Source organism: Pleurodeles waltl, chromosome 3_1 (genome assembly GCF_031143425.1).
Source record: "Pleurodeles waltl isolate 20211129_DDA chromosome 3_1, aPleWal1.hap1.20221129, whole genome shotgun sequence".
NCBI lineage: Eukaryota > Metazoa > Chordata > Amphibia > Caudata > Salamandridae > Pleurodeles > Pleurodeles waltl.
Genome location: NC_090440.1, coordinates 1,720,425,331 through 1,720,451,653, shown reverse-complemented (window position 1 = coordinate 1,720,451,653; position 26,323 = coordinate 1,720,425,331). Strand labels below are relative to the sequence as shown.

General features: G+C 45.2%; 1 long non-coding RNA gene across 1 annotated transcript in view; it reads left to right on the top strand.

Moving 5' to 3' along the window:
* LOC138285553 (uncharacterized) overlaps positions 1–26,053 on the top strand; it is a 48,057-nt gene extending 22,004 nt beyond the window's left edge. Inside the window, exon 3 of the long non-coding RNA XR_011201611.1 lies at positions 25,919–26,053. This is a non-coding gene — a long non-coding RNA (uncharacterized lncRNA). The remainder of the gene's footprint in view (positions 1–25,918) is intronic.
* The last annotated feature ends 270 nt before the right edge of the window (positions 26,054–26,323 follow it).

Sequence of the window (26,323 nt, the reverse complement as noted above, 5' to 3'; positions counted from 1 at the left end):
ATATGGGGCTGATATTCAGGCTACTCAAATGTAGATCCGCTTCCATTAAGCGAAAACAAGTTTGTTCACTCGCTCCTCCATCTCTCCAAAGAGCACTCCGTTACACCTATGTGTTAGAAATGGGGTCGCTAGCTGGCAGTCGGTTTGCACCCTATCCAAGGAGGGACCCTCACTCTAGTCAGGATAAGGGAGATACCCACTCAGATAACCCCTACTTACCCACTTGGTAGCTTGGCACGAGTAGTCAGGCTTATCTCAGAAGCAATGTGTAAAGCATTTGCACATAACACAAAGTAATAAGTAAAAACACTGCAAACGGACACCACACCAGTTTTAGAAAATAGCCAATATTTATCTATATAAAACAAGACCAAATACGATAAATATCCAACATACAGTAATACAAATATGAGTTCTGCAAGATTTACTCAAAGATACAGTTCCTTAAAGTCGATAGCTCCACCTAGGGCTATCACGGCGTTGTGATCAACAAAACCAACAGTTCAGGCCGGCTGCAGCATTGCGGGCCAGCTACGGTGTTGGGAAGACCCGCAAACAGTACCTTGGAAGTGCAGGGCGTCGTGATCCTAGGTGTGAGCTCCAGAGAGCGGCATTGTTGACGTCACGGTGTCGGTTCCTTAGTCGGTGCAGGAGTCGTTGGGTCTTGAGGTCACACGCGTTGCGGATTTAACTCCAGGCTGATTAAGTCAGGTGCGCCGGCGTGGATGGTGTCAGGGCTGTGGTACGAAGCGGGACGATGCGATTTGCGGTGCCCACAGATCATGGTGCAGGCAGCGGCTCAGTGATGGCGTCCAACGGCGTCCCTGAGACCAGGCCTGCGATGCGAAGCAGGGCGGTGCGATGTGCAGTGTCCACAGGTTACGGTGCAGGCAGCAGTGTTGTCGTTGCTGAAGCGCTCTCATCAGTAGGCCCAAGCCAGCGGTACGGGACAGTGTTTTGTGACCCTCATGAGAGGTGTCCGCAGACCACGGTGCAGGCAGGATGCCTGGTGACAACACAGGAGTCGATGATGCTGGCGCCGGTGGACCGGCCTGCGGTGTGGGACGGTGCTTCTTGTACCATACGAGCGGTGTCCACAGGCCATGGTGCAGGCAGCGGTGCAGGTTTCAGCAGGAGCGTCATTGTCTGGGATGCCCAGGCTGAGGTGTGAGCAGGCGATGCCGGAGTGCGGGCCCACAGGTCGAGGTGCGAGCAGCGGCTTGGTGAAGTTGTCCGATGACGCTGTCGGTGAGACCAGGGTCGCGGTGCGAAGTGGGGCAATGCGACTCCGTACGGCGTCGGCAGGTCACGGTGCAGGCCAGCAGCATCGTTGGCGGTGTCGCAGTGGTTTCTCCTCTTGAGCAGCACAAAACACACAATTCCCAGTGCTGCAGGTCGAGGAAACTGAAGTCTTTAGTCTCCCTGAGACTTCCAACCGGAGGCAAGCTCTACTCCAAGCCCTTGGAGAACTTTCTCAAGCAGGACACACAGCAAATTTCACCCTTTGCACTCTTTTTAGGCAGAAGCACCAACTGCAGGCCAGTCCAGGCAAGCAACACAGCAAAGGGACAGTACTCCTCCTTCAGCTCTTCAGCTCTTCTCCTCAGCAGAGGTTCCTCTTGATTCCAGAAAGATTCTAAAAGTCTGGGGTTATGGGTTTTCTTCTTATACCCGGTTCTTCCTTTGAAGTTGGCAACCTTCAAAGCAAAGTCTCAAGTGTTTACAAGATCCTTCCTTGTCCAGGCCAGGCCCCAGATACTCACCAGGGGGTCAGAGATGGCATTGTGTGAGGGCAGGCACAGTCCTTCCAGGTGTGACTGACCACTCCTCCCCTCCCGTCCCCTCCAGCACAGATGGCTATTCAAGATATGCAGGCTACACCCCAGCCCCCTTTGTGTCACTGTCTAGAGGAGAGGTGTGAACAGCCCAACTGTCAAACTGACCCAGACGGGGAATCTACAAACAGGCAGAGTCACAGAATGGATTAAGCAAGAAAATGCCTACTTTCTAAAAGTGCCATTTTCAAACTAACAATCTAAAAACCAACTTCACTAAAAGAAGTATTTTTAAATTGTGAGCTCAGAGACCCTAAACTCTAGATTTGTATCTGCTCTCAAAGAGAATCTGCGCTTTAAGGATATTTAAATGCTGTCCCCATGTTAACCTATGAGAGAGATAGGCCTTGCACAGTGAAACCCGAATTTGGCAGTATTTCACTGTTAGGACACATAAAACACGCTAGTATATGGCCTACCTTACACATACACTGCAGCCTGCCCATGGGGCTAACTAGGGCCTAACTTAGGGGTGCCTTACATCTAGTAAAAGGGAAGATTGAGGCCTGGCAAGTGGGTACACTTGCTAAGTTGAATTGGCAGTTTAAAACTGCACACACAGACACTGCAGTGGCAGCTCTGAGCCATGTTTACAGGGCTACTAATGTGGGTGGCACAACCAGTGCTGCAGGCCCACTAGTAGAATTTGATTTACAGGCTCTGGGCACCTCTAGTGCACTTTACTAGGGACTTACCAGTAAATCAAATATGCCAATCATGGATAAACCAATCAACAGTACATTTTACACAGAGAGCATATGCACTTTAACACTGGTTAGCAGTGGTAAAGTGCCCAGAGTCCTAAAGCCAACAAAAAGAGGTCAGAAAAAATAGGAGGAAGGAGGCAAAAAGACTGGGGATGACCCTGCAAAAAGGGCCATTTCCAACACTATGTATTTTGATATTGCTCCAAAAAAAGTGAGGAAACATGCTATGCCAAAGCCCCATATACTGGGTGAGGATTTGGACCACGTAGGAGCTCAGACCATATCGGAACACGTTAAAGGAACTTCTGATCCTTGATAGCCACTGTACCTTCCCGTGGTCCAAATATGTCCTAGCTTAGTTTGATAAACTGGGCCTTGGCTCATTCTGGACAGATTCTGAATCATTGGTGGCATCTTCAAACACCCTGTTAAAATCTCACTACTGGGAATATATCCAGGCCAGCATTTATTGTAATTCTACCTTTGGCAGATTGACAAATCAATTCCTGCTAATCAAGGATACCTCCTCCTACAAATCGTTTTTAGATATCCCATTGCAGCAAATGGCAAATACCTTGTACCTGAAATTTCGTTATAGTATGCTTGAAAATGGGACACTTATGGCATCATGGAAAGCGGGAGGAATTATGTTCATTGAAAGCCTCCCTCACATGCAGTTTTTTTGCTCAGCTTATATAAGGCCCAGACAGAAATGGTTACATCCACTGTGTAAATCTTTGGTATCATGAGGCTTTAAGGTTATTTAAGACAGATACATCAGTTCAAACTGTTTTTACTATAAGTAATTATCTTTTTTCAGTGGGGGTAGTAAGGAAAGCGAAGGTCCTAAGATTCTAGGCTAGAATGTTCAGCTAAATTATAGAAAGCCTTCTCAGTCTATGAAAATGATTGTTTGTGGTATCTAATGAGCTTTAAAACCCACTTGGACTTTGCCTATGGCGGATGTAAGCATGCCACCTGACGTAAAAACATCAGATAATACTATATAGTACTAGGTGGCTGAGTAGATGGAAACGGTAAATAGTTTTACACATTGTTTTATTGTAAATATAAAGATAACTATTCTTGTGACACCTTGTCCATTAGATACAAAATGATTTAACTTTTTACTGTGATTTTAGGATTGTTTTATAATGGAGTAACTTAAATAGATATTGATGAAAATTGACAAATATGTGCATCTGTTTGAAATTAAGTTTTATGGAATTAATTGTTCCGAAATAAATTCTAACTGATAAAAAATTGTGAGAGCGCATTTTTACAAGAATGCATAAAACTGAAATTTCTCTGTAAAATTATATGAAGGAAGAAGAAATATATAGGATTTTATTCATCCTTACACTGTGTTACATCAGTTCTCCTTCATTATACAGGAAGCTTCCCGCGTGTTTCTTGTATCGAGCTGCATAACGGTGCTCTGGCTTGTCTCCGACCTCCTTCATTTATACCCCAGAGCCACGCCAGAGCCGGACCTTTGGTCAGGGCCATCACAGGAGGGGTGCAGATGACAACCTATCAGAATTTTCACGACTCACAGCAAAATGAAGACAACAAGGTCTAATCATGATCTTGTGCATGCAGCCTTGGGGACGGGGGTGTTTTGCAGGAGATTGATCCATTTTTGTGAGTGAATGTGGTGGATACAGAAGGAGCTGTGGCTCTTTCTGCAAAAGTGAAGAGTGCTGTATACGCACACTCTCCTTTGCACGATACTACCGTGCATGTTTTCCTCCTCCAGTTCAATAAATATTATCAAAGCCAATAGATTTATGTTTGTTTGCAAAAAAAAGTTACTGTTCACACAAGCGGTGTATAGGTACAAAGAAAGAGGACGGGTGATTGTGAGAGGGAGGACAGGGCAGGACAGGCAGAGAGAGAGCTTTCTTTGAAAAAATAAAGGCAATGTCACTGCACCACACATTGTTTAATTGTGAAGCATAAATGACAGTTGCTGTCAGGTGCCACAAATTATAATAAAAATACGGGGCCAGATGTACATAGAAACTCGTTGTAAGTAGCAGTCACAAATCGCGCACTGACTTTATGATGAGTATTTCATTTTTGTGAGCTGACCCATATACTAATAAGTTGGATCACAGAATGAGGAATCACAGGAGGTTGCAAACTGACCTGTCTAATTAATATTCATTAGGAAGGTCACAATTTGAGACCCCGTGAAATTGGATACAGGGGTGGTGGCTTGCAAGGAACATCAGACCACAATCCCCATGATTGCATTCAAGAACAGGAAACCTTTAAAAAAAATAACAACAACAAAAAAGCCGCCCAAGTTACTAACGGAACAGGGCTGCTTTAAAAAAAGGTTTCTGTTTTGAAAAACTTCAGTGAGAGTGGATAGTGGTCCTCTGGACCACCATCTACTCCCCCCCCTCAAAAAAAAAAACAAAGCTGCCACCCCAGTTCCCACAGGGGAAAGTGTCCAAAAGAGTCCCCCTTCGTTTTTGCAAATCACTTGTCACCCCATCTTGGGAGTCGGTAACAGATCAATGGTTTCCAATGGAATTGTGGTTACAAACCATTGGTACATACGATATCTCCTGGTGGTATGTAAGAAACTCCAATTACAGTCCTCTTCCAAATTGCAATTCGGTATCAGTTGCAGATTCCATTGTATGAGCTGGGAAAAGCTTTCTGTCTCGTAAAATGGTTTTTGTACATATGAATACGTGATTTAGGTATCTCAAAGCCTGTATTTACTTAATCGAAGCGTTTGCCACCGCTAAGACACTTAATATTTCTGATGGATACAACTACCTGTGGATTCCTCACCTCATGAATACTCCCATGGCGCCAGCATTCGACGGAAATCTTCTTACTAGTCTCTGCACGTTGACGAGGACGTCACTGTCTCGCACGCGACGCCATCTGACGTCATACAGGCAATAAGAGGTCCTCGACGACGTGCAGGCGTCAGTTCCCTTTTTTCCGTGCATTCGAAACGGTTATCTTCGAGGGAGCAACTGTTACTCTTGCGGTTACAGTGTATATCTTGCTGCGTACTCTTTCTCTGTGGAAATAATGTCGCAGAGAAAGTCTGGATTTAAGCCTTGTCGTGAGTGTGGAGGCAAGATGTCGGTGACGGATCCTCATTCCGATTGCCTTTGGTGTTTGAGCTCCGACCACGACGTCTCGACTTGTGATTCATGTCAGCACATGAATCCGAAGGCCCTTAAAGAACGCGAGGCGAAGCTGTTTATGGCCAAGTCAAAGGAGAAGCATCACAAGAAAAAGTCTTCTCCAAGACATCGGCGTCATCGAGACTCCCGGCGCCGTAGAGAATCTCGGCGTCATTCAAGGGAGGCTCGTTCCAAGTCTCCGGATCGGCGCCGGAGGACATGGGAGGTCAGCCCCACGGTGACGCCGCATCCTTCGACGCCGTTGCTCTCTCCGGCGTCTCCAACTTCGCCTGGACAGGCGTCGGTGATTGAGGTATTGGAGCCTCAAGTGTTTTCTCCGGCGCAGACGCCGAGGCCGGCGTCGGGGTCGCCTCCGAGTCAGGCACCCCAGTATCCGGCTTTTCCCACCCCTGGAGCCGATAGTTCCGCATTCTTGAATGCGATGTATGCCATCTTCCAACAGATGGCTCCAGGGGGTGCTCCGGCTGGGCCTTTGGCCTTTTCTTTGGGTGATCCTGCGCCTCTTCGGCCGGCACCCTTTATGCCCTTTCTCCCGTTTGGGAACGTGGGCTCGGCGCCAGTGTCGGCGCCGGTGGCCGCTCCGGTGGCTTCGGAGGGATTGGCCCCAGGGATTTCCATCCCGTCGACGTCGAGATTTCGGCCTGTGACTCCGGTGGGTCCATCCGTTTCAACTGCTCTTCAGTCGGCGCCGAAGTTACCTGTGGCGCCGGATGCGGCGTCGGTGGCTTCGGAAGATCGGCGCCGATCTCCGACTTCGGCGGAGGTATTGTCGACTCCGCGGATTGAGCAACGACTGCATTCAAGGAGGCGTGCTCTCCGGGTACTAGAGGAGCAGGAGTACCAACGAGCCCTAGAGGAAGGGCTAGAGGACTCGGTGATGGGCTGCGTGGACTGGAGTCGGCCAGTGGGCTGGACACTTCCCCTGAGTGGGACCTTTCGTCCCCGGGGGAATATACCGAGGAAGCTGCTTCCTTTCATACAGTGGTACGGAAGGCAGCTAGTTTTTTGGACCTGCCTTTGCCGGTGGTGGAGGCGAAACAAAACCTTTTGACAGAGGTGTTGCATCCGGCCTCAGCCGCGGCGGAGCCTCTATTACCTTTTAATGACGCTCTGCTGGATCCGGTTTTAGAGGTGTGGAAGAAGCCGGCATCTTCCCCAGCAGTTCACAGAGCCGTGGCCAGGAGGTATCGGACGGCTCCAACTGATCCTGGTTTCCTATCTAGGCACCCTAGGCCGGAGAGCTTGGTTGTGCAGGCCTCCTGTTCGTCCAAGTCAGCGCCTGGTTCTTTTCCGACGGTGCCGGGGGACAGAGATTCAAAAAAGCTGGAGGCGCAGTCGAAGAAGATTTTTTTCGTCCTGCAGTCTGGCTTTAAAAGCCACCAATGCAACCTGTATCCTGGGGAGGTATATTCATGCTCTGATGGATGACATCTCCTCTTCGTTTACAGAGCTTCCCCAGGGTCTTTTGGATCTTGTCTCTGATGCCCAGGCTGCTGCGACCCAAATTATCCAGACGGGACTGGATACCACCGACTCGGTAGCCAGAGCAATGGGCACAACTGTGGTGGAAAGGAGACAGGCCTGGCTCCGTAACTCGGGCTTTTCGGCAGATGTACAGTCCACATTGTTGGATCTCCCGTTTGATGGGGACAAACTGTTTGGGGCTAAGGCTGATTCGGCCTTGGAACGGTTTAAGGAGAGCAGGGCCACGGCTAAGTCGCTGGGACTCCAAGCTTCTTCTTCCACGGCCTCTTCCAGATTCTTCAGGAGGTTTCGTGGATTTGGGCGTGGCTCTTCCTCCTCTTCCTTTCGGGGAAGATATCAGCAACCTGCCTCTTCCCATCCCTATAGATCTTTTAGGGGGAGGGGTAGGGTCCGCACCAGGGGAGCTTCTCAGCAGCACTCTGCCTCTTCCTCATCCTCTGGCGGGGTGCAGCAGGGGAAGCAGCCTTAGGCTTCCACCATTTCCCACTCACTCCTCTCCTGTAGGGGGAAGATTACAGCATTTTCTCACCAAATGGGAGACTGTTACGTCGGACACTTGGGTTCTCAGTGTTGTGGGAAAAGGCTACACCCTTCCCTTTCGGGAGTTTCCGCCCCTCATCCCGCCCCGCCCTTCGTATTGTTCACAAGAACACCTCCTGTTGCTAGAACAGGAGGTAGAAGTCCTCCTTTTAAAGGGCGCGGTGGAGTTGGTCCCGGAGCAGGAAAGGGGTCAAGGAGTTTACTCAAGGTATTTCCTGATTCCCAAGAAGGATGGTCGTTTGAGACCAATTCTGGACCTGAGGATCTTGAATTGGTTCCTCAAGCAGGAAAAGTTCAAGATGCTGACCCAAGCACAGGTGCTTTTGGCGTTGAACATGGAAGACTGGATGGTGTCTGTCGACTTGCAGGATGCTTACTTTCATATCCCGATACTCAAGTCACACAGGAAGTATCTCCGGTTTGTGGTGGGATCGCAACACTACCAGTTTGCGGTCCTTCCGTTTGGTCTTACTTCAGCACCTCGAGTCTTCACGAAGGTGATGTCGGTGGTTGCGGCAGAGCTCAGAAGGAAGGGGATAGCAGTATTCCCTTACTTGGACGATTGGTTAATCAAAGCCAAGTCCCCGGAGCTTGTGTTGCGTCATCTGCAGTCAACAACCCAGTTGTTGTTCGACCTGGGCTTTTCGGTGAACGAGCCCAAATCTCACCTAGAGCCCTCTCAGCGCCTCCTGTTCATAGGGGCAGTACTGGATACAACATTGGGTCGGGCCTTTCCTCCGCCTCAGCGGATTCAAGATATTCAGGATTTGGTTCCAATGTTTCGAAATGGAGCGGTAGTTCCAGTCCTCAAGGTCCTTCGTCTGCTCGGTCTTTTTGCCTCCTGCATTCTGTTGGTCACGCATGCTCGCTGGCACATGAGGGCTCTTCAGTGGTGCCTCCGAAGGCAGTGGTCTCAACACAGAGGGGATCTAGAGGGTACTGTCAAGATCTCCAGAGATGCTGCTGTGGATTTGAAGTGGTGGATTGCAAGCAACAATCTTTCACAAGGAAAGCCGTTCCAGCAGTCGCCACCAGTGGCCACAGTCATAACGGATGCTTCCACTCTAGGGTGGGGAGCTCATCTGGGGGATCTGGAGATCAAAGGTCTTTGGTCTCCAGAGGAACAGATTTTTCACATCAATCTGTTAGAGTTACGGGCTGTACGTCTGGCTCTCAAGGCCTTCCTCCCTTCCCTTCGTGGTCAGTCGGTACAGGTCCTAACGGACAATACTACCACAATGTGGTGCATAAACAAGCAGGGAGGAGTGGGGTCGTACCTTCTCTGCAGAGAAGCTCTTCGACTATGGTCCTGGGCAAAGGACCATCGGATTTGCTTGATAGCAAACCATCTGGCCGGAGTTTTGAACGTGCGTGCGGACAGTCTCAGTCGCCACTTCTCGGCAGACCACGAGTGGCGTCTCCATCCAGATCAAGTCCGTTTAATCTTCCAGAAGTGGGGGTTTCCTCGGGTAGATCTGTTCGCCACTCGAGAGAACGCGCATTGTCCGTTGTTCTGCAGCCTTCAGTATCCGATGCAGGAAGCGTTGGGGGACGCGTTTCAAATGACCTGGTGCGCCCAGTTGCTTTACGCGTTTCCTCCCATACCCTTGATTCCTCGAGTATTGAGGAAGATTCGCCAAGACCGGGCTCTAGTAATCTTAATAGCTCCGGATTGGCCAAGGAGGGTGTGGTACTCCGACCTTCTCCAACTCTCAACGTGCCCGCCGCTCCGTCTCCCTTTCAGGGCAGACCTCCTCTCACAGTCGCAGGGGCAGGTTCTACACCCCAACCTCCAGAGTCTGCACCTACATGCCTGGAGATTGAACGGGGCAACCTGAGTTCCTTCTCTCTCCCGCCTGAGGTAGTGGATGTTATATTAGCGGCCAGGCGACACTCCACTAAATCTATCTACGCTAATAGGTGGTCTAAATTTGTTGCGTGGTGTGGAGAGAGGCAGATTGATCCCTTACATGCTCATCTATCGGACGTTTTGTCTTTTGCTCTATCTCTGGCGCAAAAAGGTTGTGCAGTGGCTACCATTAAAGGTTATTTATCGGCCTTGTCAGCCTTCATATGTCTTCCAGACCAACCATCTTTATTTAAATCCCCTATTGTTATCAGATTCTTGAAAGGTCTTCTAAATCAATATCCTCCAAAGCCATTCGTTATGCCGCAATGGGATTTGTCCTTAGTCCTGACTTTCCTTATGGGGTCCCCTTTTGAACCTATGCATTCTTGCCCCTTGAGGTATTTGGTTTTAAAAACAGTCTTCCTGATAGCTATAACATCAGCAAGGAGAGTGAGTGAGTTGCAGGCCTTATCAGTAAAACCCCCTTATACAACTTTTTATGGGGATAAGGTGGTGTTGAGGACCAAGGCTGCTTTCCTCCCGAAGGTTGTTTCACCCTTCCATTTGGCTCAGGCAATTACTTTGTCCACGTTCTATCCTCCGCCTCATCCTTCCAAAGAGGAAGAAAGACTGCACCGTCTGGACCCAAAGAGAGCGTTGAGTTTCTTTATCGATAGAACAAGGGATTTCAGGCTGGAGGATCAGCTGTTTATTGGATACGTGGGCAAGAGGAGAGGAAAGGCAGTCCACAAGAGAACACTATCCAGGTGGGTTGTTCTTTGCATTAAAATATGTTACTCTTTGGCAAAGAAGGATCCTCCTGAGGGCATTAGAGCTCATTCCACCAGAGCTAAGTCGGCCACTTCGGCCTTAGCCAGAGGTGTTCCTGTGGTCGACATCTGCAAGGCCGCAACTTGGTCGTCCCTTCACACTTTTGCAAAACATTACTGTTTAGATTCTGAGGTTAGAAGGGACGGCCATTTTGCACGGTCAGTGCTGCAGGATTTCTTGGTTTGACCATTTAGGCACCCACCGCCGGGCGTGGTACTGCTTTGGGACTCTATTCATGAGGTGAGGAATCCACAGGTAGTTGTATCCATCAGAAGAACGAGTTACTTACCTTCGGTAACGACTTTTCTGGTGGATACATTAGCTACCTGTGGATTCCTCACGGTCCCACCCGCCTCCCCGTTGCCTTTATGGTCTTGCCAGGTAATCCTTGAGTGCGCTCCTCTTGGTCTTTGAGGGTGCAATAGATGTATATATATAATATATTTATATATATATATGTGTATATGTGTATATATCTTTATGTATATACTTGGTGTGTGTATATATTTTAAAAGAGAGAGTTTTATATATATACATATATATATATGTACATAAAAAGATTTACAGTTATTCATACAATGTGGTGTATTTTACAATATAATGGATGTTGCCTTGCTCTTTCATTGCATTGCCTGGTTGTTCTCATGCACGTAAAAAATGATTGGTACTGACGTCTGCACGTCGTCGAGGACCTCTTATTGCCTGTATGACGTCAGATGGCGTCGCGTGCGAGACAGTGACGTCCTCGTCGACGTGCAGAGACTAGTAAGAAGATTTCCGTCGAATGCTGGCGCCATGGGAGTATTCATGAGGTGAGGAATCCACAGGTAGCTAATGTATCCACCAGAAAAGTCATTACCGAAGGTAAGTAACTCGTTCATCTGGTCCATAGTGCCACATGTATTTTAGTACACTCTCTTCGTGCTTGCAATTGGTATGGGTTAATGTGGGTGCTGCATAAAAGAGTGCGACGTGTAAATCTCATATTTGAATCCTGGCATATATGGACATCGCCTTTCGTTATTACAAGGTCGATAACCTGTTGGGCCCAGCAAGGCCTGCGTTAGCTTGGCCACCCACTAAACTTACATATCCCATATTTGTGTGTGTGTGTGGGTGTGCGCGTGCGTGAGTATGTCTGCATGCATTTGCTGCAGCCAGGTGAAAAGAAGTGACTCATTGTGTGAAATATATTCTGCGCAATTTGCCCTTCAGCTTTGCCCGGAACCTCTAAGTTCCCTGCTAGAAATATTCATTCATGACCACTTATTTCACCACAATGAGTCACTGTGTATCGGAGTCTGCATTTCCATTCATGGAGCTTGTGTTGCGTTGCTAAAGCAGTTTGAGTCAAGCCTAAAGAAGTCTTGTTTGTGAAGAGGCTAGGTTTCACAAAGAGAGGAGGCTGGCTATTAAAATATTTCCAATACTATTCATTCAAATATTTCAGATTAGATTAAGCTGCTGATTTTTACCAAATCTCGGCGAGGAAACGAACACCCGCAACTTGGTATAACAGGCATTGACAATGCTGTTCATGTTGTCTTTTTGACTTTTTTGTAGTGAAATTATTTTCTCAAGCTGCATTAAGACACAGAGAACAGGTAACGTGAGCACCAGTCATACACGTTTCTTGCATACTCACAGAACAGATACAACTCGCATGCACGAACGCACATACAAACACAAAAACACATACACACACCAATGGCATAACTCAAAATGATGGGGCCCACTTACCTAATGTAACAAGGCCCCCTTAGTAGCCAATATCGCACAAATATTCATATTATTTGAGCTGAATGGGGGGCCCTGAAGTTTTAGGGCCCCACCTGAAGGGTTGGGGGTCCCCTGCACCGCAGAAGCACGTGTAACACCTCTGACACACACCTGTGCAGAAGCAGTGCAGGATTCCCCCACATACACGTCAGTCACAGCAGATGCAGCACTCGTGCAGCTCTTTTCGGAAGACCAGAGTTTCCAGGTTTGTAGAGGCCTGATCAGGGATGCCAGCCCAAAATGTAAGAGCAGGAAATGAAATATCCAGACATAGGCATTAGTGGTCGTCCTGGGCCCAGTATCAGCATCGGCACAGGGTAGGGCATAGAACCAGACAGTAAGCCGTGATTCTTGGGAGTAGATTTCGTGAGGTACAGATTGGGTAGCTGGAAGTGACATGTTCATACTCATGGCTTTTATATGAGCTTTGTGAGTCTTAGCAGGGTATTGTACCACTGATGCTGGGTACAACTTTGCCTGCCTTTGAGAAGGGTGTACCTACCACCACAAGTCTCATTCACAATGTCACCAGGCTCTTCTGGCTGCTTCAGGCAAGGATGCCAACTCGATGCAATAGACAGGCAGAGGCAATCGGCCGGTAAGCAGTTTAGTCTCCATGTTACATCACTAGAGCCTTCCATCAGACAGATGGCGAGGTGGGGGTAACTGTTAAATACTGTGCCAGGGGCACATGAGATCATTGCAGTCCCATAACTTATGAACACAATACTTGAGCTTCTCCAGCCAACCCTGCAAAAAGTGTTCCCAGTAGCAAATCAAAGCTGACTACATTTGCTCACTCCTGTACTTAAGGTCCAATTCAGAATGAATGAGATTGTGGCCCTGCTTGCCAGAAATAAAAAGAGAGGATGTAGCAGTGTTAGTACAACCCAAAGCAGCACATCCTATTCAAGCATTTCATTGTGTATTTGCATAAAACAAATCTATGAGCTATGCTGCAGTGTTATGCATTGCAATAGTGTCAACAACAGGGCTATTTTTCACTGAGAGGATTGATTTAACAAGAAGTCATGAAGCGAGGGAGGAAAGATACAGTGCTTCAGGCCCCTTCTCTGCCTTGGTCTATCTTTTACGCCCATTGGAATCCAGAATGTAATAATAAACAGTGACCCACCACCAAGACTGGTCTTGTGTTGATGCAAAATGATGCCAACAGCAGTGTCAAACCATGTTGATTTTGCAGCAGCGAGTTGGAAAAAATCCAGTCTCATCCATTCACAACATCACACCAGCTGCAAAATGTGCACAAGCTATAGGAAGGCTAAAACTGACTGATGCTTTACTGTTTGCAGTGCCAAATGCATGCCTACCAAGGCGTGACACTGCAATAAGATCTGTTCATTGGGTTACATCTTTTCAAACTTTAGGTAAGTTAGACACGCTTATCGAGAACAGATTACTGGATCACAAAAGTAGTCTCTTGATGATTGCAATTGTCATACAACATAATGCATGCTATGCTTAATTATTGATTACTTCTGACTACATTGCTAAAAAATGGACCAGTTCACTGAATGTTCTGAAGGGCAATATGTGTATGTACCCATGTATACAGATTGCAAAGGTAGATGTTTTAAGGGTTATGCTTACCAGATTCTGATTGGAACCTGATGGCACCATGCTCGTCCACATCTGGAAATAGAATGATAAAGTAAACTGAAAGTGATTCACATAACATTTATTCTTCAAAAGCAAATATTGCTGTGCAAATATGTTCGTCCAGGAAGGGGATCCCTCCCTTGCCACACCACGAAACATGACTGTTAAAGTAAAGACACAAACAGTCCCTCCAGTTGACTGACTGAAAAACCCACCTCATTGCTACTGTGGTAGATCATAGTTTTAGCTAACGCTCATCCTTATTATTAGACTGTAAGTTTGTTTGAAATCTAATTTCCTTGATGCAGATATTTATGTACACTTTCCACTAAAGCCCAGCCATAAATATAATTAGAATAGTTGATAACTTCTTGTTTCACACGGCACATAGGAAGTGATGACCAACATGGTTTTGAGTGGAATGCTTATGTCTTGATAGAAATACGTTTTCCACCAAGTGGTACTTTACAACACTATGTAGAAAGCAGGCCATCACACACACACACCGCCCATCACTGCCAGTTGTCTGTAGAAGATAATAAATCTAATTTGCGAGAGGCATTTTGTTGTAATTTACATGGCTTTTTAGGTCGCTAATGCGCTAATTTATTAGTATGTATATCTTTACTCCAATAGGGAGCTTTAGAATGTTGGAAGGTTCTGTTGTTGTGATGGGAAATGTAGGGATTCTGTGGAAGTCAGTTGCTCTGGAGTGGCAAGGACAGAAGCCACGTCCAATCTTTATTGCCTAATAAAAATCTTTACAAAAATATGCCCAGTATTTGGACCACGATACAACATTTCTTTGTCAACGAGGATGGGATCTGACTTCTGTCCTTGCCAGCTCAAAGCAACTGTAAACCACAGAATCCCCACGATCCCGTCACAAAACAAAACAAAACACAACAGAACCTTCCAACATTCTAAAGCTCCCTATTGGAGTTAAGTTATAAATACTAATAATAAACTAGTGCATTACGACCTACTCCGTAAAGATAACAAGCAATATAAATTACAGCATCCTCTTCCCTTCATATTCACACATCATTTAAACACCAATAATACCATAAACTAGTAAGAAGGTAAAATGTAAAATAAACATAAGTAAAACAATAAAATAATAATAATACACAAGTGAAATTGTACAGAATTCATATGGTTTACACAATACTTTATCTTAAATAATCCTGTAAATAGGCAGGAGCTCCTCTCTGCCTTGGTGCTCTCACTTCCCCATTATCAATTCCTACCAGTGTCCAAGAGGCTTCCTGTGCGTGTTAAACTGAGCTAGAAAGCTGATCAGAAGTAGGCTGTGATCCAGGGTTGGAAAGGTTCCTTTCATCCACGAACCAGTACCCTCCACACTTGTAATTTGTCTTTAGTACTTTGTAATCATGAACATCATTTTTTAACCAAACTGCCACTTTAATAAGGAAGTCTTGAAAGACTCCAGTGTTAAGAAGGGAGGAGACATTGTCACAAGTGTACTAAGGAACAACAGTAGGATTGTGCCAGGAGATTGGGTGAAGATGAAGTTCCACCCAATACAGTGAAACACGTTTAGGTGCCTATTTCAAGTCAAGGAAGGTCATAGGTGGCATGTCCTGTTGGACAATGAGGAGAAGTGAAATTGCAGGAAAGTGGCAAAGTTTGATTCACAAAATGATGTTCATGTTTATGCGAGATTTGCAGCTGAAAAGGGAGAAAATGCTAGAGTTTCCGATCCAGGAAGCCAAAGGATTATCCTCCCTGTCTGGTTTTCACGATCCTAGGTACCCATCCAAATCTGCAGTTACAAGACCACAAAGCTGTTGTAGGGATGTAGGGTTTGACCAGATCTCTAAGAATGATTGGAGCGGTATTGGCTTCAGTGCATAGTGAATAGCGTTACCAAATCCTCAAACAGTCTACTGGAAACGAAAATGAAATGTAGCGTGTCAGTCTGTCTGACTTCACAATCGATCATCTGATTTTAAGTGGTACTATTGCACCGTCAGCACTGGGGAGAAAACTTAATGTGGGAAAATCACCTCAAACTACAGAGACCTGCCAGACATAATAAATAGCAGAAAGCCAGACATGGTATTACAGACCCCATTGAGTCATTGACTGCAGTTTCATTATGAGCTTTGAGTAATGCCAGTCACACAGCACCTGCCTTTTCCAATACCAGTCTGCAATGCATTGAATGCGTATTTGTGTATATGTGTGAATGTATGTGTGTGTGATACATACATATGGTCCCCGCTGGGTAGTTATAATCAGGATCGTGTTTCCATAGGAAATGCATCTTTTGTGTTGCTAATAACTTTGGTGGAGTTTGACAAATCTCCACAAAACTTTCCAAAACATTTGCTACTTTATGACTAGTTTGTGCTTAGAAAGTTTTGGGGTGATCTGCAAAGTGGAGGCTGAGAAAAGCATGATCCCAAAACACGTTTTCCCCATTTATTTTCCCATATGAACTTTAGACACAGCTACAGCCTGAATTGCTAAATGGATTTACACCAGATTTGGCAGAAAGCTAGATCTTGGTCCAGAAAGAGGGCTTTTTGTTTTTTGGTTTAAATCCGTTCATTAGTTTTTGAGGAATTAATGCTCAAAACCTTTGTATATCTAGGGAAGTGGAGTCTCTACGAAACCTGACAGATCTCAAGCTGAGATCTGATTGTCTGCCAGCACCTCAACCAGGAGGTTGAGTAGGACTTTCAAAAATAATAAAAAGAAAATCATAAGGGGGCAGCGTAGGGTTGCCCTAAATCCCAGTTCTGGTGGTGGGGTCCCAGAGGGATCGGGCCAGGGGCCAAAAACATTTTAATAAATTTTGCCACAGATTTCGCAGAGTATCGGTGAATCTGCGGCAACATTTAAAACAAAAATGAGTGAGGGCTCCCGTGCTTGTTTTTTAAAACCCTCCTGGGGAAGGCAAGGGCCCAATGGTGAGGCGATGGTGGGTTTATTTTTTGGGGGAGGAGGCGTGCATAGTCCCCCTCTTCAGGCCAATTTCAGCCTTAAAGACCCCATCTCCTGGAGCCCAACATCTTACTTAGGTGGAGGGGGGCACGCAGCCGACTTCAGCCCCGGGGACACATTGGCTTTTCCTGTCCCCACTGACAGGAAAACCTGCATTTTCTAAAACTCTTGCACTAAGGTAACTAGAAATCGCGCACTCGCCATGCGCAGTTGTCTCAGCAATAACTTTATTGCAAATGTTGCATTGAGAGTATGAAAGATGGCATAGAATATGTCATCAATGATATAATATGTAGAGTAATTAGCTGTGCATGGCGTAGGTGCAAGTTATAGTTACCTTAGGGCCTTTAGTTACTTGCCTATAACTGCTGAATTTCTATGGTTTTGTACGAGTAAATTCAGAACCTAGCTATAACGTCCATGTAACCTTTGTTTTTTTCAGTGAATTTCTATGTTTTTTTTTTAATGTAAAGTAATTTTAATTGCTACACGTGAATCCAACGAGTGCCGCACATGGCCAACAGCCGTGCGCGGCTGCGTTGAACCCAGTGCCTGGCCTGCGGCACACCCCTGAGGCCAACCCCCTAGAAGCGCACAACCATGCACTGCCTTCTCCCGTGTGCGGTAGGGATTGCCTGAAAGGGCTCACCTGCAGCCAGCCCCGGTGGCCAAACCCCCTAACTTCCCAACCCGATGTTGTGCACGGCCCTTTGCACATGCATGTCAGAATTTTGCCGCAGTCTCTTTGGGTGTGAAAATAGGTGTGGGAGGCTGTATCTGGGGGTAAGAGTGGCTGTCAGAGTGTCTGGGTGTGAGAATGCGTCCATCAGTGTTTTAGTCGGTGCATCAATATGTGTGCAGGTCTGGGAATGGGTGCATCACGGTGGCAGTGGGTGTGTGAGTGGGTCTGTGACAGTCTGAGTGGGTGTATGAGTGAGTGCATAACTGTCAGAGTGGGTCTAAGTGGGTGCATGAGGGTCTTACTGCGGCTGTGAGTGAGTGCATGAGGGTCTGAGTGGGTCTGTGAGTGGATGCGTGAGTGTCTGAGTGGGTGCGTAAGTGTCTGAGTGGGTGTGTGAGTTGGAGAATTGATTGAGAGACAGCGAGAGAGCAAGAAAGTGAGAGGAATACATATAGAGTTTTTAAGGCTTTGATGTCTGATATACTTAGAATTAGTTATCTGTCTCCAATATGAAATAAAACAAATTATTTGTGTTTTTCAAAAATATAATACTTTTTTTTATAAAGAAAAAATATAAATGGGTCCAGTTGAACTCAAATCCCCAGAGCTCAGTGTGAAAGTCTGCGACCTTCACACTGAGCTACGGGTTTTTTAAATATTTTTTTTCAAGCCCTTTATCGGCTTTTATATTATGTATTTAAAATAAAAACAAATTAATCAAAAGCCCTTTATGGGCTATTTGGCACTGTGGGGAAGCCTTAAGGGCTTCCCCGCGGTCCCTATATCTATTTTTAATTAAACATTTAAAAAAACAAGTTTTTAAAACACATAAAATGCCCATGTGCTGCCCCCTCCAACGTTGGCATAGCCCTGGGGGATGGTCCCATAAGGACCCCCCTTTTTTTTTTTTACGCTTTGCCTGGGGAGGTGGTGGTCCCCGGGCACCTGCTTCATGTATTTAATTAGAAGCCCCAGTGGGTGGTGGTCCTCGGGCACGGGGGTGCCGTGAGTCCCCCCATTAATTATAAATAAATAAGGGAACCCTGGGAGGTGGCAGTCCCCAGGGAAGCCGGGGGGGCCACGGGCCCCCCGCATATGATACATACAACGCCTGTGGCCCCCCCATATATAAAAATTGAAGCCCTGGGGAGATGGCGTTCCCCAGGGCAGCAGGGGGACTCCACATATATAAAAGAAAATGAAAGCTCCAGGGAGGTGGTGGTCCCCAGAGCTGTGTGGGGGACCGGGAGCCTACATTTTTAATGTCCCCGGGACCAGGCCCACCCGGGGGCCTATAAAACGCTGGAGCCTGTTCTTGTTTTGTTTTCTTTTTTTTTGCCACAAATTCTCAAATATTGCGAAGTTGTGGCAAAAAAATAATTAAAAACATTTTTTTTTTCCTGGGGAGGGGGGGGGGTCCCTCTGGGACCCCTTCACCAGTGCTAATGGGTCAGGGTGTCCCTACCATCGCCCCTTTTATTTTATTTTTACTTTTTTTCTGGGACTCTGCTCAAGCCGATTCCCAAGATGGCTGCCAACACTTCCTGGTTTGAAGTGTTGGCATCCAATAAGAGCTGTGCATTTCCCTCCACAAGCTTGTCTTTATTCGTGGTCAGAGATGTACAAATTTGAATTTCTCAAAAACTACTAAACAGATTTACTCTAAATAAGCAAAATTATGATCTGTCTACCCGACCGCTAGCTTTCTGCTAAATTTGATGTTATTCCGTCCAATGGTTCGGCTTGTAGTCATGTCTAAAGAATCCTATGGAAATTAACATAGGAATTGCAATGTTTTTTTAAGCCCCCTTTTTCTCAGCCCCCACTTGACAGATCTCCCTGAAACCTTCCAAGCGCAATGAGAATCACCGCAAAACTTTTAAAAAAAATTCAGGAAGATTCGTCGAACGGTGCCAAAGATATAGGCAAGTCAAAAAATGCTTTTTGTATGGAAACATAGTGTCAGCAAGTAGGTAAGTAATATATAAATATATATATGCAATGGTCCCAAAGTGACTAGAAGACAGAGTCACTTTTTCACATACTTTCGAATTCGATGGCGAAAGTGGGTCCAATGGGCATGAATATATATGATTACAACAACTATCCTCCTCCAATAGCAATATTTCTTTAGAACAGAAGAGAGGAGGATTCTGGGGATGACATCAGAACAGACAAAGAGGTAGATTCCATTACCATCCCGATTAAACCTTCCACATCTACAGATCCGCCAGCAACAATATTGGAGACCATTGATACATCTGATGGTCTCCCCAATTTTAATTTGACTAATTTCACATTTGGATCAGCTACTAACGAGGTATTTGCTAAAGGGCTCTCTTTTGACCCTAGCCAAAGGATTAACAAATTTGAATTAGTTAGGGACTTGCATGCATTTTATCAGAGAATAAGATTAAAGAAGTTCTTCTTCAACAAAAATCATACAGCAGGCCTAAAACCTCCATCAGATGTCATACATAGTCGAGATAAGGTGGGTTCTAAGGTAGAGGTTTTTTAAAAAATCATTCTGACTAAAGTGATGAGAATTCCAAAGTTTGTTTCAGAGCCCTGCTCCAAGCTCTCTAAAGAACAATCCAAGGCACTCCTAGACTTACAGCATAACAATTCGGTCACAGTTAAACCCTGTGACAAGGGTGGGGACGATTGTGTTGTTCGACACAGAGACATATAAAATGAAGATGAGATCAATGTTGTCCATTCAAGAACACTATATGAAAATTAGAGGGGATCTCATTAAAACAGTGTGCTCCAAAATTGAGAAGATATGTAAAATAATATGATATCCAAGCCTGAATTTCTGTATTTACAAGCAGAATGTCCCGAAATGTATGTGATGTATGTAGGTCTCTAAAACCCACACAAATACACATGAGCCTCCTTTAAGACCCATCATATCCACCTATGGATCTGCCACAGAATCATTGTCTAAATACATCAGTAGTTTCCTAAATCCTCTAATTCCTAGATTCACCTCTAACATTAAGGACACAGGCCGTATGATTTCCTAAGTAGAGGGCCTCAATTTTAATCCTGATAGGGAGTTTTTGGTAACCATGGATGATGTTGAGCCCCTCTGCAGCAATATATAAGCAAAACTTTGGAGGCAGTTAAATCAGTACTATTTCAAGAGGCCCCTGAGCTACCGAATGAATTAATTCTACAACGTATTGATATTGTCTTGAATAAGAAATATTTTGAATTCAATCCAATATCTATAAGATTAAGGGTGTAAGCATGGAGTAGCTTGTGCCCCCAGTGTGGCAAATATATACATCGGCCTATTTGAACGTAGACATATCTCTAATGAAATTACCCCATTCTTGGAAAATATCAAAAGTTGGGCTCACTGGTATTTCTTCATCTGTAAAGGAGACATTGCTACTGTGAATTAATTTATCAAATGGATCAATGTGTGTGATGACAACCTCAAATTTAGCCCCAACATAAGCAGCAAGAGAGTAGAGTTTCTGGTTCTCTGGATTTATGACCCACTGCAGGTATCCATTCTATACCAAACCAACCAGACAGAATGTTTTGCTATGCTTTGAGAGCTTCCATCCATGATGCCAATGCTAGGAGATCCTGTTTGGTCAATTCCTTCGCATTCAAAGGAATTGTAGTACCCTACAGGAATCTGACAAGAATGCATCTATTCTGATAGAAACATTCCTCAAAAGAGGGTACCCTAGGAGTCCTATACATGATGCATATTAGAGGGCTGAGTATTGCGATTGAAACAGCATGTTCATTAACCAACAGAAAGAACATCAGGACAATTTGGTATGCGCAGTGAGACATTCTAATATTAATAACAAGGTAAGACAAATGATTAATGGCCAGTGGCATATCTTGATCACCAGCGAAGATGGCCTTGTTTTGCCCAAACCAGTATTTATGTTCAGACGGAATAGGAATCTGTGAGACAGGTTGGTAAAACCCAGATTTACAAACCAGTCTCAATTTATCCCGAAGTCTATCATGGGGGATATTCTCAATAAAGGGAGTCACCGCTGTGGGCAATGCCATGCCTGCAACAATGCCATTTTTTTTAGAAACTCATATATGGTAACAACATATTGAACTGTAGAGCATGACCAACTGCAAAAGTAGTAACATCATATATTTCATTATTTGCCCATGAAATGTGGGTTATGTTGGAGAGACAGGGAGGGAATTTAGAACCAGGTTCACCAATCATCAATCAGCCATTCAGAATAAAAAATCTCAGGCTTTGCTAGTAGAACATTGCATGGAGCTAGCACATACAGAAAAGGAGCTCAGATGGACTATCTTGGAGGAAATGGCTAGCATTCATATTAAAGATCAAAACATGTATAGGTTTTTAATTTGAACTCTGTTGCAAAGGGTGTGAATAACAGAATACTGTATGAGAATGCTCCCTTTGTGTTTTACTTGTAGCATTTTGAAGCTCTGTCAGCTTTTTCCCCTTGGTCGATTGGCAGCTTTTCTTCCATCAGGCTCTGAGGTGAAATGTATACTTATTTCATAGTGGAGATATGATTCTTTCAAGAAAGGGACCTATGAGCCTTTTTATTTCACATTGGCCGCTGCTTTCTTTATGGTATTTCAATAACAATGTTTTTTTTATGCTACTGGTGAGAACATATTGTTTTATGCATCCTAGCACAATATTATGGGGATAGGTTGGGTCTTTTTCCTTTTACCAACTATCCCAAGTCATATGATTTTGTAGAAATGCTGGCCATTTATTAGTGTCCAGTCGGGATTTATTCCTTTGCCCCCAATTTGGCCATCATTATGCCAAGGACCTCAGGTAATTCTGGGTTTCATCCTGCTTTTCCATGAGTTTTGCCATATTCCATAGTGGGGACCCCTGCTCTGCATCATATGTTAGGGATATATACTTTCTTGGCCCTGTTATTAGTTTGCTTACCTGGGAGGCATTTTTTGAAAGTTTAGGAGAGTTTGATTTTCCTACTTTTCATTTTTCATTTTTTCCCCATGCAATATGGCTGCCATCTTGGTGATCGATGTAGAATATTATGTGGTAGTTTGATCTGTGTGACGCTTTGAGGATGCGCTGTGCCTGACTGGTCCACTACTAGCCCACCTGGACTTTAAAATGCTGTGTTTAGACCGCAGGGCCATATAATCTCTTAACTAGAGTGCCTCCATTTGAATCTTGATAAGGAGTTTTTGGTAACTATGGGGGTCATTCTGACCCTGGCGGTCTTTGACCGCCAGGGCGGAGGACCGTGGGAGCACCGCCGACAGGCCGGCGGTGCTCCAATGGGGATTCCGACCGCGGCGGTAAAGCCGCGGTCGGACCGGCACCACTGGCGGGGTCCCGCCAGTGTACCGCGGCCCCATTGAATCCTCCGCGGCGGCGCAGCTTGCTGCACCGCCGCGGGGATTCCGACCCCCCCTACCGCCATCCAGATCCCGGCGGTCGGACCGCCGAGATCCGGATGGCGGTAGGGGGGGTCGCGGGGCCCATGGGGGCCCCTGCAGTGCCCATGCCACTGGCATGGGCATTGCAGGGGCCCCCGTAAGAGGGCCCCTACAAGTATTTCACTGTCTGCTGCACAGACAGTGAAATACGCGACGGGTGCAACTGCACCCGTCGCACAGCTTCCACTCCGCCGGCTCGATTCCGAGCCGGCTTCCTCGTGGAAGCCTCTTTCCCGCTGGGCTGGCTGGCGGTCTGAAGGCGACCGCCCGCCAGCCCAGCGGGAAAGTCAGAATTACCGCCGCGGTCTTTCGACCGCGGAACGGTAACCTGACGGCGGGACTTTGGCGGGCGGCCTCCGCCGCCCGCCAAGGTCAGAATGAGGGCCTATGTATGATATTGAGGCCCTTTACACCTTTACACCAATATACCCAAAGCCGAAGCCTTAGAGGCAATTAAATCAGTACTCTTTCAAGAGGCCCCTGAGCTACCAAATTAATTAATTCTACAATGATTTGATATTGACATCATATGTTTTTCTTGTGATTTATGTTATAACAATTTGGGGCGGCATTGCACAACACAGTGTAATGGATTTGAGAATGGTATGTTTGATATTGGTGAGTGTGGCATATTTTAGTGTGTAAGGGTGGACGGTTCTCTGTTGTTGGACTGATTGTTATGTACCATGATTGGTATAAATGATTGGTCTGTTGTTTACATAAAGAGTGACTCTATATTTAGAGCCTACATTTGGAAGTGGGTTGTTTTCTTGTTTTTGAATTTGTTTTTCCCTGTTCTGCTCCTATATTAGTATGTCGTTTCAGGAAACCCTTTGCACATATTGATACTGTCCCAGTTTGATGAATCTTCATGGAACTTTACAAAAAAAAAGTTCATCCACCTCATCTCCTTCTTGGAAGGTTTCAGGGTGATCTGCCAAGCGGGGCAGAGAAAAAGGGGGATCCCAAAACATAAAATCCCCATGTTTCCTTAGACATGGCTACAGCAAAAATTGCTGAATGGAATTACACCAAATTCAACAGGAAGCTAGATCTTGGGCTGCACATTGTGCTTTTTTGTGATTTGGTGTGAATAATTGGCGGTGGGGAGGGCAGTACCTGGACAAAGCATGCTATGCACACCTGTCATCCAAGAGAGAAGTCTCAGCAGAGAGGCCAGACTCTCTCCACTCATCCTACTACGCACACTGGACATCTGAGACAGAGTTGTGACAGAAGAGCCCAGTCCATGTACACAGCGTAATACGCACACCTGTCATATGAGACAGCGGTCTGACAGAAGCGGCTAGTCCCTGTATACACCGTACTAACCACACCTGTCACCTGAGACAGAGGTCTTACTTGAGAGGCCAGTCTTTCTCCTTGTAGTCTACTATGCACAGCCATCAACTGAGAAAGAGGTTGGATAGAAGAGGCCAGTCCATGTACACACTATAATATGTATACCTGACATCTGAGAGAGAGGACTTAGTGGAGAGGCAGTCTCTCTCTATACTCCCTACTATGCAAACCCATCATCTGAGAGAGTTCTGGTAGGAAAGAGAATTCCATGTACACACCTTATGGTGCACTCCTGTTATCTGAGAAAGAGGTGTGGAAAGAGAGAGCAGTCCATGCAGACACCCTATTATGCACACCTTTCATGTAAGAGAGAGGTCTGAGGGAAGAGGCCAGTCTCTCCTCTCACCCTACTAAACACACCCATCATCCAAGAAAACGGTCACAGAAGGGTCACAGTGGAGAGGTCAGTCCCTCAATACAAACTACTAGGCACATGTATCATCTGAGACAGAGGTCTGTTTGGTGAGGCCAGTCTTTCCCTACATCCTACTACACACACCTATCATGTAAATTATAGGTCTCAGTGTGGAAGCTACTCCATCATACATACTACTATTTCCCTACATGTTGTTGCAAGTCAGTGAGACTCTAGCGATAGTAGCTCACGAGCATCAGGAAGTGAAGCTTACTGCATGGGCATATGCCAAATTGTGAGAGGCTTGCAAGATCTGAGGGGAAATTTGTGAGCCTGCCAGGGGGTTTTATGGTCCTGCGAGAGTCTTGTGAGATTGTATGAGGGGAGGGTTAAAAAAAAGGGCCAAGGCTCAACCAGTAGTTATCATTCCTATTGCATGGTTAAAGAAATGCAGTGATAAGATTGGGTGCAGAACAAGGAATAGATCAAATTGTTCTTGGTGATTTGGAGGAGAAGGAAGCCTGTTGGAGTTGTGCTCAGCAGCCGTGACTAAATTTGGGACTGAGCCAGAGTGGTTTCTTCAGCTGTATATAAGAAACTGCTCTAAGTTTAGGTAATTAGAAATATATTTTATGAACTTTGTTGAGAACTGTCAAACAGTGCACTACTGTTGATAAATTTATTCTATATGAGGTTTAATGAGTCAAAAATTGTTTGTAGAGGTGCATATTTATTAATATAGGTTTTGGGAGGTATACTTTAGAATGTGGAGAGGTATCACAAAGTATTGGATGTTGTGTTAAAAAAATTAAATGTTCAATCTGTGTGTAGTTGCAAGTAAACAAGGCAGTAATTTTGATTATAAAACAAAGAATCTGCAATCTGTAAATACAAGGCCTAGTGTTTTTATGAACCTTCCATACACATATTGTATCCTTATGAGATGTCTGAGTTGAGATATTGCTTTTTCAAAAGTAAAACTCTGTGCTCACTGTTAGGAAAACTGTGTCTAGAGGAATTTGTTATTTTATCCACTGTTATGGAAACAAGTTTGAGTGCATATTATAATTTAATTGTGAAAAAATGCACTGGTTGAGGATGTTCAATTCTTCAAGAGGAAGGAATATGAAGTTTGTGGTGCAGTACACATGACTGTGATTGTGTGTGAAAAATGTAAAAATACTTTAGAATATATAGTGATGTATCACTGTTATCAATTATTGATCAGAATGTAAGTTTATTGTTTTGGTTTTCTTGTCTTCTTTAGGTGAAAAATGAAAAACAGAATGTTAAAAAACAGGAGTATCATGTCACAAAACATATGAAGGAGAAAAACAAAAATTGTTCTCTTTGGAAGAAAGAGGAGAAAGTAACTGTGTGGAAACACTGGAAAAAATAAATTACACAACTGATGTTGTTGTTACTGCCTAATGTGACATTTGTACCATTGAAGAAGCTTGCTCTGTGTAGCTATACTTGTTTTTGTTGACAAAATGACCTGCTTACTGAAACAGCAAAAAAGAGTACTTTAGTTAGAAAAGGAAAGTATTTATCTGCTTGCGCAGATGGAGATTCCTGTGATGGTGTATCACAATCGTCATTTCTGAAAAAAGGGGTACACAGTGCAAACACCATAAATAACGAACGTATAGGGTAGCTCTGAAAAGAGGCT